At 35.8% G+C, this 13,028-nt stretch overlaps 1 protein-coding gene across 12 annotated transcripts in view; it reads right to left on the bottom strand.

Moving 5' to 3' along the window:
• PARD3B (par-3 family cell polarity regulator beta) overlaps positions 1 to 13,028 on the bottom strand; it is a 1,164,360-nt gene that overhangs the window by 1,006,538 nt on the left and 144,794 nt on the right. The window lies entirely within an intron of this gene.

Below are 13,028 nucleotides of genomic sequence, written 5' to 3'. Positions count from 1 at the left end.
TAAGAAGCCATAGGAATTCTTCTAAGCTAAAGCACTAAGCCTTTACGACATGAAACTTTGTAAAGGGTAAGTCCTAACATAGCCCACAGAATTCAATTGCAGTTTCACAAAAACCAATAGAAGAGGTTGCTATATAGCCTTCTCTTTAGCTGACCCTGATAAAAGGCAAGGGCATACTATTAAATAATTTTTTAAAGCATCTATTTGGAGGGCTAGTGATATATGACTCAATACATAGCTTTTCAGTAAGTCAACTTGATAAAATTATAGGCTTAAAAAATCTGAAGGAATCCTCCTTGGATAATCTTTCAAAACTTCAAAATTAAGTTTTCTATAGAGTATCTAAAGAGGAACTCCAAATAGAATGATTTTTTTTTTTTGCTTCTATTACTAGACTTATAGTGTGGAAACATGAATGATTTATTAGGAAACAGCCCAATTCTATTTTGCCAGATAGAAATCACAAAGATATAAGCAGTGACTACACAAACAGGTGGAAAGGCATCCTTAGCTCAGATTCTTTGATCAAAGAGCTTTGTCAACTCAAGGCTAATTGTGCTATAAAAGCTAAGTACAATACACTAGATTCCAAGTAGGGAAGATACTGCGGCAGACAAAATGCCATATGTAATGGCCACTGGACTATATGTAGAAGAGCAAAATAAAACTGCCCCATGATCTTTAGCAATTCTACCTTTTTGGTATGACTATGCTACATGGGCTTCCCTGGTGGCTCAGCTTGTAAAGAATCTGCCTGCAATGTGGGAGACTAGGGTTTGATCCCTGGGTTGGAAAGATCACATGGAGAAGGAAAAGGCTGCCTATTCCAGTATTCTGGTCTGGAGAATTCCATGGACTGTATAGTCCATGGGGTTGCAGAGAGTCAGACATAACTGAGCAACTTTCACTTTCACCATGCTACAAGCAATGTATTTCTCCAAATCTACACAGAACTTCTAGCTAAAATCTATACAATATTGCATTTTTCCTTATAAAAATATTCCTCTTACCAAAAAAAAATGTTTCATTTATTTCCATTACTTCCATTGAGTTGGTTTTTGATATATTACAGCTCTGTAGATGAAAGTTGCTGATTTTAAAAAACTAAAGAGTAGTTTTATATTCAATTATTTAAATCAGACATCAAGTTGTCTGTGTTTTTCTCACACTGTTTGTATAAGTGGATTTTATCACCTAAGACTAAGGTAAACAACTCAACCCAACAACTGCTGGTAGAAGTTATTAAAGTATATCTCTCTTCCTGCCTACAGAGAAAGAAAACCAAAGACTTAGATTTAAACCAGGGAAACTCAGCAAATAGCAAGGAATAGGATCTGATCAATGGCAAAGGGAAGAGCAGACAAGAGGCAGCAAGATGGGTTGTTGCATCCAGGAGGATGCCTCCCTCTCACTCACTGGAGTATCTAAGACCTTCTGGAAAGTCAGGCAGGAACTGGAGTTGAAACAAAGACATTTATCTCTGGTTTTGATTCAAAAATACAGAACTTAAGTTTTACAAACTTAATTCAAGTGAAACAGTAATTTGATACATTTTGAAATCATATATTCAAATTCAATCAGAAAAAAAAATTTAAGCCAACTACACGGTGCCAGAACATAAAGACTCTGCAATTTTAACTCTGTTCTACATTGATAATGCCATTTTATACACTCCCAAAGAAAGAGTAAACTAATGACAAACATACATCTAATGTTGAACAAAAGCCAATGAGCTATACAAAAATTGTCTGAGTTAATATTTTGCACATCAAGAGAGATAAATCAACACAGTATGTACCAACTGTGATTTTGTCCCTATGGCATTTTGGCCATGGTGTTATAGATCATTTTAAGGATGTGTGTACAATATTAGCAGCCAATATAGCCATCATAAGGCCATAAATTTAAACTGATTCCTTTATGCATGTAAAAATTTCCACCATTACATCACAGTCAACATTTTGCATTTCATTTGCTTGGTTTTATTACCATCATGAATAAAACTGATGCAACATGAAAAGATGTTCACATATATGTCTTGGTTCACCCAATTAATCACTTGGAAAAGTTTACTCTGTTTTTCATAATTGTGACATTTAATCTACCTTTATATTGCACAAATATTTATAATATGTATTACTTTTCAATTATTTTGAAAATACCCCTAGTACACATGCTATGCACTAACTCATTACTTACACCCCTAGGATCATTAAAGTATTGAAAAATAACATATTATACATTATGTTTCCTTTCTGATAGTATCTTATCCATTTTTAAAATAATACACAGTTAACTTATTTCCTACTGGAATCTGAAAACTAAAAATAATCTAAAAGGATGAAATGGAAAATGAAATGAAAATGTATGCATTATACAAAGAAGACAATTTCTGGGTACATTTAATGATTGAGGTAGAAACTTTCAAACAGGCACTGATATTAACAGCAACAAATATTCTTCATTGTGGGCAGTGACATAAAATTTGACCCCATACCCTAGAAAATTTATAATATCCAATGTTTTGAAGAACAATAATTTTCCACCTACAATACATACAGGAGTTGACAGACAAACCAGATACTATGATGCTGTGACTACCAAGCACTGGGATTATATTGATGATCAAGGGAGAGTTTATAAGCAAAATGCCTCTGGTACAAGAAGAGGAAAAAATAACCTGCATGGCCCACAAGGCCCAGAGGTAAGGAGAAGAGTGCTGTGAAGGAAAAGCCAATGGATAGAGAAGGGCTGTGTATATCAGTGAGCTGTGTTTACCATGCTCAATAACATAACTAGGTTCTTTGTGGCTTCATATTTTCAAAAGAAAAATCTTAGCCACTGGAACACAAGGAATGGAATACTACTTTAACTGAAGTTAATGGAAAATTAGAATTTTCCTTGTAGAATTTAACTTCATGAATCTGGTAGAATGTATCCATAAAATGAGATTTCACCATTTTTATCATTATCTTCATCATCACAGCAGATCATTTGTTTTACTGCCAATAATAGGCCAGGTCCAACAGATACCACACGTTTTATATGGTTGCTTATCTCTCAACATAGTTAACAAAATAGTCATCATAGCTAACAATCCATTTTACAGATGAGGAAAGCAAGGCACCAGTAGGTGAACTTACTTACTGAAGGTCAAATACTAATGAGATAGCAGAGAAAATGTGCATTTTTTAAACACAGAAAATAGTTTAGAGTAAAGAACTTAACAAAAAGCACAATTACCTTAGAAGGGAATCAGACCCATTTCTATGTACTAAGTAAATGGATCCAAGCAAGCTGTCATTACTGTGGGCCTCATCAGTGAACCAGGAGGCTCCCTGGCTTCTGCACAGGGAACCACATGAAGGTCAAAGAATAGAGGACACAGTGGGCAATAACGGAAGGCCCCAAAGTCTTTGTGTGTCCACTGTTTCACAAGGGAGAGAAGCTTCAGAGCATAACTGCTCATGATCAAGACATTAAAGGTTTGGGAAGCAATGGAATAAAGAGCAGAAAGGGAACTTGAGGTATCACAAGTTGGATAGAAAGTTAGGAAGCTTTATGTGCATTCACATTTTAACTAACTACTTCTTTCATAATCCTCTGGGGTTACTCTCCATTCTACCCCAGACCAAAAGAGAATCAGATGCCCCAGAATCAGATGTACCCAGGAAACGGAGAGCAGTCAGAGCAGGGCTGAAGACTATTTAGGACAGGCAGATATCAGGAGTCTCTGAATAACCAAGTAAAGACAGTGTTGTTGCTGTTGCTGCGTCGCTTCAGTCGTGTCCGACTCTGTGCGAGCCCATGGACTGCAGCCTACCAGGCTTCTCCGTCCATGGGATTCTCCAAGCAAAAACACTGGAGTGGGTTGCCATTTCCCTCTCCAATGCATGAAAGTGGAAAGTGAAAGTGAAGTCGCTCAGTCGTGTCTGAGTCTTAGCGATCCTATGGACTGCAGCCTACTAGGTTCTTCCATCCATGGGATTTTCCAGGCAAGAGTACTGGAGTGGGTTGCCATTGCCTTCTCCGAAAGACAGTGCAGGGAAGAATTATTCCCAGAAATGATACCTGAGCAAAAGCTAGCAGAGCAGCACTGATACCCGAAAGGGAAGAATTAAGACAGAAAGGGGGTTTTCCTGATAGCTCAATTGGTAAAGAATCCACATGCGATGCAGGAAACCTGGGTTCAATCCCTGGGTTGGGAAGATCCCCTGGAGAAGGGAAAGGCTACTCACTCCAGTATTCTGGCCTAGAGAATTCCATAGACTGTATAGTTCATGGGATCGCAGAGTCAGACACAATTGAGCGACTTTCACTTTCACTTTTTCAAGACAGAAAGGGTAACACTGACTACAAAGCTTATAAGCTGGCCCTGAATTCAGAACAGTGCTCCACGTTACTGAGATAAATCAAGCACAAACTTGAGAAAAAATCAATTAGGAAAAGAATGTGAGCTGATGCCACTTTGGTCAAGTACGTTTCCAAAGAAACCAGGAGAACTAGAATGGAACCAAGGGTTTTTAGACTGGGTTGCAAGTAATAATACCTGGTGAATTCAACAACAGAATTACAATTAACATATAATTTATATACAAAGTGAAGATGAATCAACTGATCTGTAAATTTACTTCCAGTTTTAAAAATCTATGACCCTACCAAGAGAAACTTGATATAGGCATATTAACATCAGATAAATGAGACTAAGTCACATTACTAAAGGTAAAAAGGGATGTTTCATAATTTAAGGATCAATTCAATTAGAAGAAAACTGATAAATTTATATGTACCCAATATAATTTCAACACATACATTGCCAAAATAGATAATAAACACACACATACATGCACACAAAATCACAATCAGTGGGAGACTTTTAATAGGAAACAAAAAGGTCAGTAAAATATAAATCTGAACACTATTAACAAAGTGATCTTATTTATATCACATATATATAAAACACTGTACCCCCAAAAGAATAGAAAACACATTCTTTACAAGTACACATGGAATAACAAAATTTCAGAAGCCTGGAATTATTCAGAATTTACACTCCAATCACAGTGGAATCAATAACAAAAAGAGATCTAGAAAAGACCTATTTGGAAATTAAGAAATCAACTTTCCAAAACTCGATCAGGAAGAAATAGAAAATCTTAACAGACCCATCACAAGCACGGAAATTGAAACTGTAATCAAAAATCTTCCAGCAAACAAAAGCAAACAAAAACACAGCTGAATTCTACCAAAAATTTAGAGAAGAGCTAACACCTATCCTGCTCAAACTCTTCCAGAAAATTGCAGAGGATGGTAAACTTCCAAACTCATTCTATGAGGCCACCATCACCCTAATACCAAAACCTGACAAAGATCCCACAAAAAAAGAAAACTACAGGCCAATATCACTGATGAACATAGATGCAAAAATCCTTAACAAAATTCTAGCAATCAGAATCCAACAACACATTAAAAAGATCATACACCATGACCAAGTGGGCTTTATCCCAGGGATGCAAGGATTCTTCAATATCCGCAAATCAATCAATGTAATACACCACATTAACAAATTGAAAAATAAAAACCATATGATTATCTCAATAGATGCAGAGAAAGCCTTTGACAAAATTCAACATCCATTTATGATCAAAACTCTCCAGAAAGCAGGAATAGAAGGAACATATCTCAACATAATAAAAGCTATATATGACAAACCCACAGCAAACATTATCCTCAATGGTGAAAAATTGAAAGCATTTCCTCTAAAGTCAGGAACAAGACAAGGGTGCCCACTTTCACCATTACTATTCAACATAGTTTTGGAAGTTTTGGCCACAGCAATCAGAGCAGAAAAAGAAATAAAAGGAATCCAAATTGGAAAAGAAGAAGTAAAGCTCTCACTGTTTGCAGATGACATGATCCTCTACATAGAAAACCCTAAAGACTCCACCAGAAAATTACTAGAACTAATCAATGACTATAGTAAAGTTGCAGGATATAAAATCAACACCCAGAAATCCCTTGCATTCCTATACACTAATAATGAGAAAACAGAAAGAGAAATTAAGGAAACAATTCCATTCACCATTGCAACGGAAAGAATAAAATACTTAGGAATATATCTACCTAAAGAAACTAAAGACCTATATATAGAAAACTATAAAACACTGGTGAAAGAAATCAAAGAGGACACTAACAGATGGAGAAATATACCATGTTCATGGATTGGAAGAATCAATATAGTGAAAATGAGTATACTACCCAAAGCAATCTATAGATTCAATGCAATCCCTATCAAGCTACCAACAGCATTCTTCACAGAGCTAGAACAAATAATTTCACAATTTGTATGGAAAAACAAAAAACCTCGAATAGCCAAAGCGATCTTGAGAAAGAAGAATGGAACTGGAGGAATCAACCTACCTGACTTCAGGCTCTACTACAAAGCCACAGTTATCAAGACAGTATGGTACTGGCACAAAGACAGAAATATAGATCAATGGAACAAAATAGAAAGCCCAGAGATAAATCCACGCACATATGGACACCTTATCTTTGACAAAGGAGGCAAGAATATACAATGGATTAAAGACAATCTCTTTAACACGTGGTGCTGGGGACTCTGGTCAACCACTTGTAAAAGAATGAAACTAGAACACTTTCTAACACCATACACAAAAATAAACTCAAAATGGATTAAAGATCTCAACGTAAGACCAGAAACTATAAAACTCCTAGAGGAGAACATAGGCAAAACACTCCGACATACATCACAGCAGGATCCTCTATGACCCACCTCCCAGAATATTGGAAATAAAAGCAAAAATAAACAAATGGGACCTAATTAACCTTAAAAGCTTCTGCACATCAAAGGAAACTATTAGCAAGGTGAAAAGACAGCCTTCAGAATGGGAGAAGATAATAGCAAATGAAGCAACTGACAAACAACTAATCTCGAGAATATACAAGCAACTCCTACAGCTCAACTCCAGAAAAATAAACGACCCAATCAAAAAATGGGCCAAAGAACTAAATAGACATTTCTCCAAAGAAGACATACAGATGGCTAACAAACACATGAAAAGATGCTCAACATCACTCATTATCAGAGAAATGCAAATCAAAACCCCTATGAGGTACCATTTCACACCAGTCAGAATGGCTGCGATCCAAAAGTGTACAAGTAATAAATGCTGGAGAGGGTGTGGAGAAAAGGGAACCCTCTTACACTGTTGGTGGGAATGCAAACTAGTACAGCCACTATGGAGAACAGTGTGGAGATGCCTTAAAAAACTGGAAATAGAACTGCCTTATGATCCAGCAATCCCACTGCTGGGCATACACACTGAGGAAACCAGAATGGAAAGAGACACGTGTACCCCAATGTTCATCGCAGCACTGTTTATAATAGCCAGGACATGAAGCAACCTAGATGTCCATCAGCAGATGAATGGATAAGAAAGCTGTGGTACATATACACAATGGAGTATTACTCAGCCATTAAAAAGAATACATTTGAATCAGTACTAATGAGGTGGATGAAACTGGAGCCTATTATACAGAGTGAAGTTAGCCAGAAAGAAAAACACGGATACAGTATACTAATGCATATATATGGAATTTAGAAAGATGGTAACAATAACCCTGTGTACAAGACAGCAAAAGAGACACTGATGTATAGAACAGTCTTATGGACTCTGTGAGAGAGGGAGAGGGTGGGAAGATTTGGGATAATGGCATTGAAACGTGTAAAATATCATGTATGAAACGAGTTGCCAGTCCAGGTTCGATGCACGATACTGGATGCTTGGGGCTGGTGCACTGGGACGACCCAGAGGGATGGAATGGGGAGGGAGGAGGGAGGAGGGTTCAGGATGGGGAACACATGTATACCTGTGGCGGATTCATTTTGATATTTGGCAAAACTAATACAATTATGTAAAGTTTAAAAATAAAATTAAAAAAAAAAGTTCTGAATAAAACAGATTAAAAAATAAATGGACCTGGAAAAGTTTAACTTAAAAATTATTAAAATAACATAAAAATATAGGGTGCAGCTAAAGCAGTGCCCAATGGAACAATTATGGCCTTTACTGCGAATATTAGCAAAAGATAAAGCTAAAAGAAAAGCTAAAGCTATGACAAGCCTAGACAGCCTATTAAAAAGCAGAGACATCACTTTCCTGACAAAGGTCCTTAGAGTCAAAGCTATCATTTTTCCAGTATTCATCTATGGATGTGAGAATTGGACCCATAAAGACAGCTGAGCACCAAAGAATTGATGCTTTTGAATTGTGGTGCTGGAGAAGACTCTTGAGAGTTCTTTGGACTGCAAGGAGATAAAATTAGTCAATCCTAAAGGAAATCAACCCTGAATATTTATTGGAAGGACTGATGCTGAAGCTGAGACTCCAACACTTTGGCCATCTGATACAAAGAGCTTACTCACTAGAAAAGACTCTGATAATGGGGAAGATTGAAGGCCAAAGAAGAAGGGGAGTGGCAGAGAATGAGATGGTTAGATAGTATCGATGAATATGAATTGAGAAAACTCCAGGAGACAGTGGAGGATAGAGTAGCTGGGCATGCTGCAGTCCATAGTGTCACGAAGAGTCAGGCACAACTCAATGACTGAACAACAACAAAAAGCCAAGAAGGAAGGAAAGAACAGCAAAGACAGAGGAAGGAAATAAAGAGAAAAATAATCAATGAGTTAACAAATATAAATCAAAGTTGGTTATATAAAAAGCTTGATAAAATTACTGATAAGTAAAAAGGAGAAAACATGAATTTCCATATTAAGGAAAGAGAAAAACAATACCATCTTAGATTTCATAGATAAAGAAGATATTGTAAAAACTTTTAGACCTCCAAAACTGACAATTTATAAAAATTGAACAAATTTTTAGAACAAATTTGTTTAAAGTAAACAAATTCTTTGAAAAGTACAACTTGCCAATACAGACAATAAAAAAATATATACATGTACAACAGTAAGGAGGTTCCTTCAAAAACTAAAAACAGAGTTACCATATGATCCAGCAATCCCTCTACTGAGCATATATTCAAAAAAGACAAAATCTCTACTTCAAAAAGACCATGTACCCCAATATTCATAGCAGCAATATTTACAATAAACAAGACATGGAAGCAACCTAAATATCCATTGACAGATGAATGGATTAAAAAAAAAGACATGGTATACATCTACAATGGAATACTACTCAGCCATAAAAAATTAAATATTGCCACATGCAGCAATAATGGATGGACCTAAAGATTATCATACCGAGTGAAGTAAGTCAGACAGAGAAAGATAACATATAACAGACATCACTTACATGTGGAATCTAACAGATAACACAAATGAACTTATATACAAAGCAGAAATAGACTCATAGACAGGGAAAACTTATGATTACCAAAGGGGAAAGGGAAAAAGGATGGTTAAATTAGGGTTATGGGATAAACAGATATAAACCATTTATATATAAAACAGATAAACAAGAATTTACTCTATAGCACAGGGAACTATATTCAATATTTTGTAATAACCTATGGATGTGTGTTCAGTTGCTTCAGTCATGTCTGACACTTTGCAACCTTATTAACTATAGCCTGCCAGGATCCTCTGCCCATGGGATTCTGCAGGCAAGAATACTGGAGTGAGTTGCCATGCCCTTGTCCAGGGGATCTTCTTTATCCAGGGGTCCAACCCATGTCTCTTAAGTCTCCTGCATTGGCAAGCAGGTTCTTTACTACTAGTGACTCCTGCGAAGCCCTGTAATAATCTATAATGGGAAAGAATCTGAAAAGTATGCGTGTAACTGAATCACTTTGCTGCACATGTTAAATTAACACAATATTGTAAATCAACTATACTTTAAGAAAAAATAGAAACTGTACATTAAAAACCAATTTTAAAATTTAATCTATATTTTAAAGCTTTCTTATAGAGAAAATGCCAGGCTCAGATTACTTCACAGAAAATGTCCCTAAGGTTTAAAGAAGAAATAGTATCAATCTTATAAAACACTTCTGAAAACTGGAAAAGAAACTTTTCCAATCTCATTTTATATGGACAGCATAACATTGATACCAACACTTTAGAAGGACATTACAAGAAAATTATAAAAATTTGCATATGGATACATATCTGTAACTTAAATGAATAAAGCATTAGTAAATCAAATTCAGTGCTGGATATAAAGGATGACACACAATCACCAAGTGGGATTTATTCCAGTAATGCAAAAGTGGTTTAAAATTCAAAAATCAACCAAGGCTATTCACCAAATGAATAAGGAAGAATAAGGATAAAAATTATATAATCACTACAAATGGATGCAACACAAGCAAATGAGACTATTCACCACCAGTTCACAATAACTTTTTAGTGAACAAGGTAAACCTGTAACTAAACAAGGCAAGAAAAACAAAAACTTTTTAAATGGTAACAATTAAAATGGCATCATAAAATTATATACTTAGAAACAAGTCTAACAAAAATGTATAAATCTTCTATGTTAAAACCCACAAAATATTGGGAAAATTTAAAGAGGCATTTTATGAATGGAAAGATTCAAAAATGTAAAGATTTTGATCTTGCTCAAATTAACAAGGTTAGGGTTAGGATTGTGAGGATCTGGGACAATCAGGATTCTCAGATACTGACCATGTGAGTATAAATTTATACAACTGTTTTGGAAAATACTGGCAGTATCTGAACATAAACGTGGCAAAGAACTGAATATAAACATTCATATAGTTTAGCTATTCCACTCCCAGGTATATACATCCAGAAGAAATTAATATTGATACACAGAATTACCAAAAAAATCTATTAGAACATTCATAGCAGGATTATTCCTAATACCTAAAAATCTGGAAATAACCCAAATATCTATCACCAGTAGAATGGACAAATACCATGTCCATGCAATGGAATACTAAATGTCAACAAAACTAAACTCAAATTTTATAAAACTATATAAGTGGATCTTACAGCACCACATTGAAACAAAAGAGACTAATACCAAAAAAAGTACATACTATATAATTCCAGGTATAATAAGCTCAAAAACAGGCAGTAGTAATTGACACTGAAGTCAGGAGACTGGTTACCTCTGGAGAGGGGAAGGGCAGTGAGTGAAAGATACACAAAGGGGCTTCTGGGACAATATTCTATTTCCTGATGTGTATGCTGGCTGTAATTATTTGTACACATTTCTGTGTGATATACTTTTAAAACTTCATATAAAAATGGAAGGAACTTTTTGCTTCAAAAACTGACTTTTTTCAAACTGAAATACCTACTGGTTTCCTTCGCACAAGACATCTCTACAGATAAACAAATGCAGATCACTAAAAAGCTGTTTAGAACAAGTTTCCTTAGAAGTCTAAGAACAAATCCTCAGGCACATAAAAGAAATGCAGGATTCCCAAAAGATGGGGAAGCCAGATTATCCCACCAACAGAACAGGCAACTCAATGACCACCAGTTACTCAAAATCTCTAAGACCTACAGAGGGGGTGAAGCGGACCATGGGCTTCGGTGTGCCAACAGTGTGACAAGTCTTTGAAAAACTGTTGCCTCCATCTCAGGCTGTGATAATGCAGGTTCTGTGTCCAGAACAGAGTAGGTAATAAACTCATCCTATCCTAAAGTGGTTCCCCCATATTTAGAGAAATTTTTCAAAATTTCTTGAAATAATTATTAGCAAACTGGAGAGCACCTACATAGGTCATGAAGGTAAGACAAGACTCCTTATCATAACACATAATTTAGGTTTGTTTAAACAAAGGGAAAATTTCACTGTCTCAAACACAGTAGAACCACAGTTTACAAGGCACTGAGCTCTCAAAGATATTCATTAAGGAAAAAAGTCTCTTATGGTTAAAATTATCCTTGAAAATCTTTCAGGGAGATATTATGTTGGAGACAACCCTATCTCCTTTCAATAAGACTAACACTACTACTTTTTTTTTTTTTTTTTTATCCAGGGCTAAAGCATACTATTGTCTTCTCAGTTAAGCACCAAAGTATTTGGATTATGTTGGAGACCATGTTCTGTGAGAATGCTTATCTTGAGTATTTAGAGTCACACTCAGACCAGAGATAGACTCACTACCATAAGCACATGGGAAATAAGACAGAGATAGTAGCTCTTTCGTTTCATGCATCCTCTGGGATATGTGCTCATTGCTCATACAAGTAATGCTCATGCATTACTCAATTTCTTATCCCCCTCTTCTTCTTTGGTTGAGCTTTTACTAAGTGAATTTATGAAATCTAAACGACCTTATGAGACTCTCAAATTAAAAGGCTGTTACATATAAGAAAGGTTTGACTTGTTCTGTACTGCTCCAAAGTTACACAACTACGTAGACGTGGATTAAAGCTCAGCATAAGATCTTCTACAAAAAGCTATCTATGAGTAGAGTGCTAGAGTAAAGAGCCAGAGGTTATGGTGATTACTTGTAGAACGCTTTAAATCTTTTTCGTTCATTCACATACATAAAGATGCACATACAGTTGATAGTATCCATCAAAGATAATCTTTGGAGTTATTGTAAAAGATGTCAGCATCACAGCAGCAAGAAATTCTGGATTTAATTGGTTGTAGCAAATAAAGCTCAAGTTGTATAAATACGCATTCCCAAATTCTTATTAAAATTTCGAGTAGAGTATGATGAAACAGTAAGTTCTCCATTCCCATAAAGAGTCAAGCAAAGGCTAGAAAGCTATATCTTAAGGAAGCTATAGGATAAGAAAGAGAAATTGTGTGATCCTGAAAACCTTATCTCTTAAACCTACAGCTTCTAGAAACTCAAAAGCCTTTAAGGCTCTGAAATATACATCTAGGGAAACTCCTTGAAAGAAGAAATTTCTGCTGTATCATAAGAATGCTTTCAGCAGTTCGTATAATTCCATGGTGACTGTGCAGTCTCCAAGCAGAAAGTCCATGAGCCAAACACCTTGAATATTCCAATGCATCAGTTATTTTAGTGTCTTGCTGTGCAACTAAAAC

The sequence above is a fragment of the Bubalus kerabau genome, chromosome 3, assembly GCF_029407905.1.
Source record: "Bubalus kerabau isolate K-KA32 ecotype Philippines breed swamp buffalo chromosome 3, PCC_UOA_SB_1v2, whole genome shotgun sequence".
Lineage (NCBI taxonomy): Eukaryota > Metazoa > Chordata > Mammalia > Artiodactyla > Bovidae > Bubalus > Bubalus kerabau.
The sequence above is the reverse complement of the archived record's forward strand: the minus strand, read 5'-3'. Positions and strand labels throughout refer to the sequence as shown.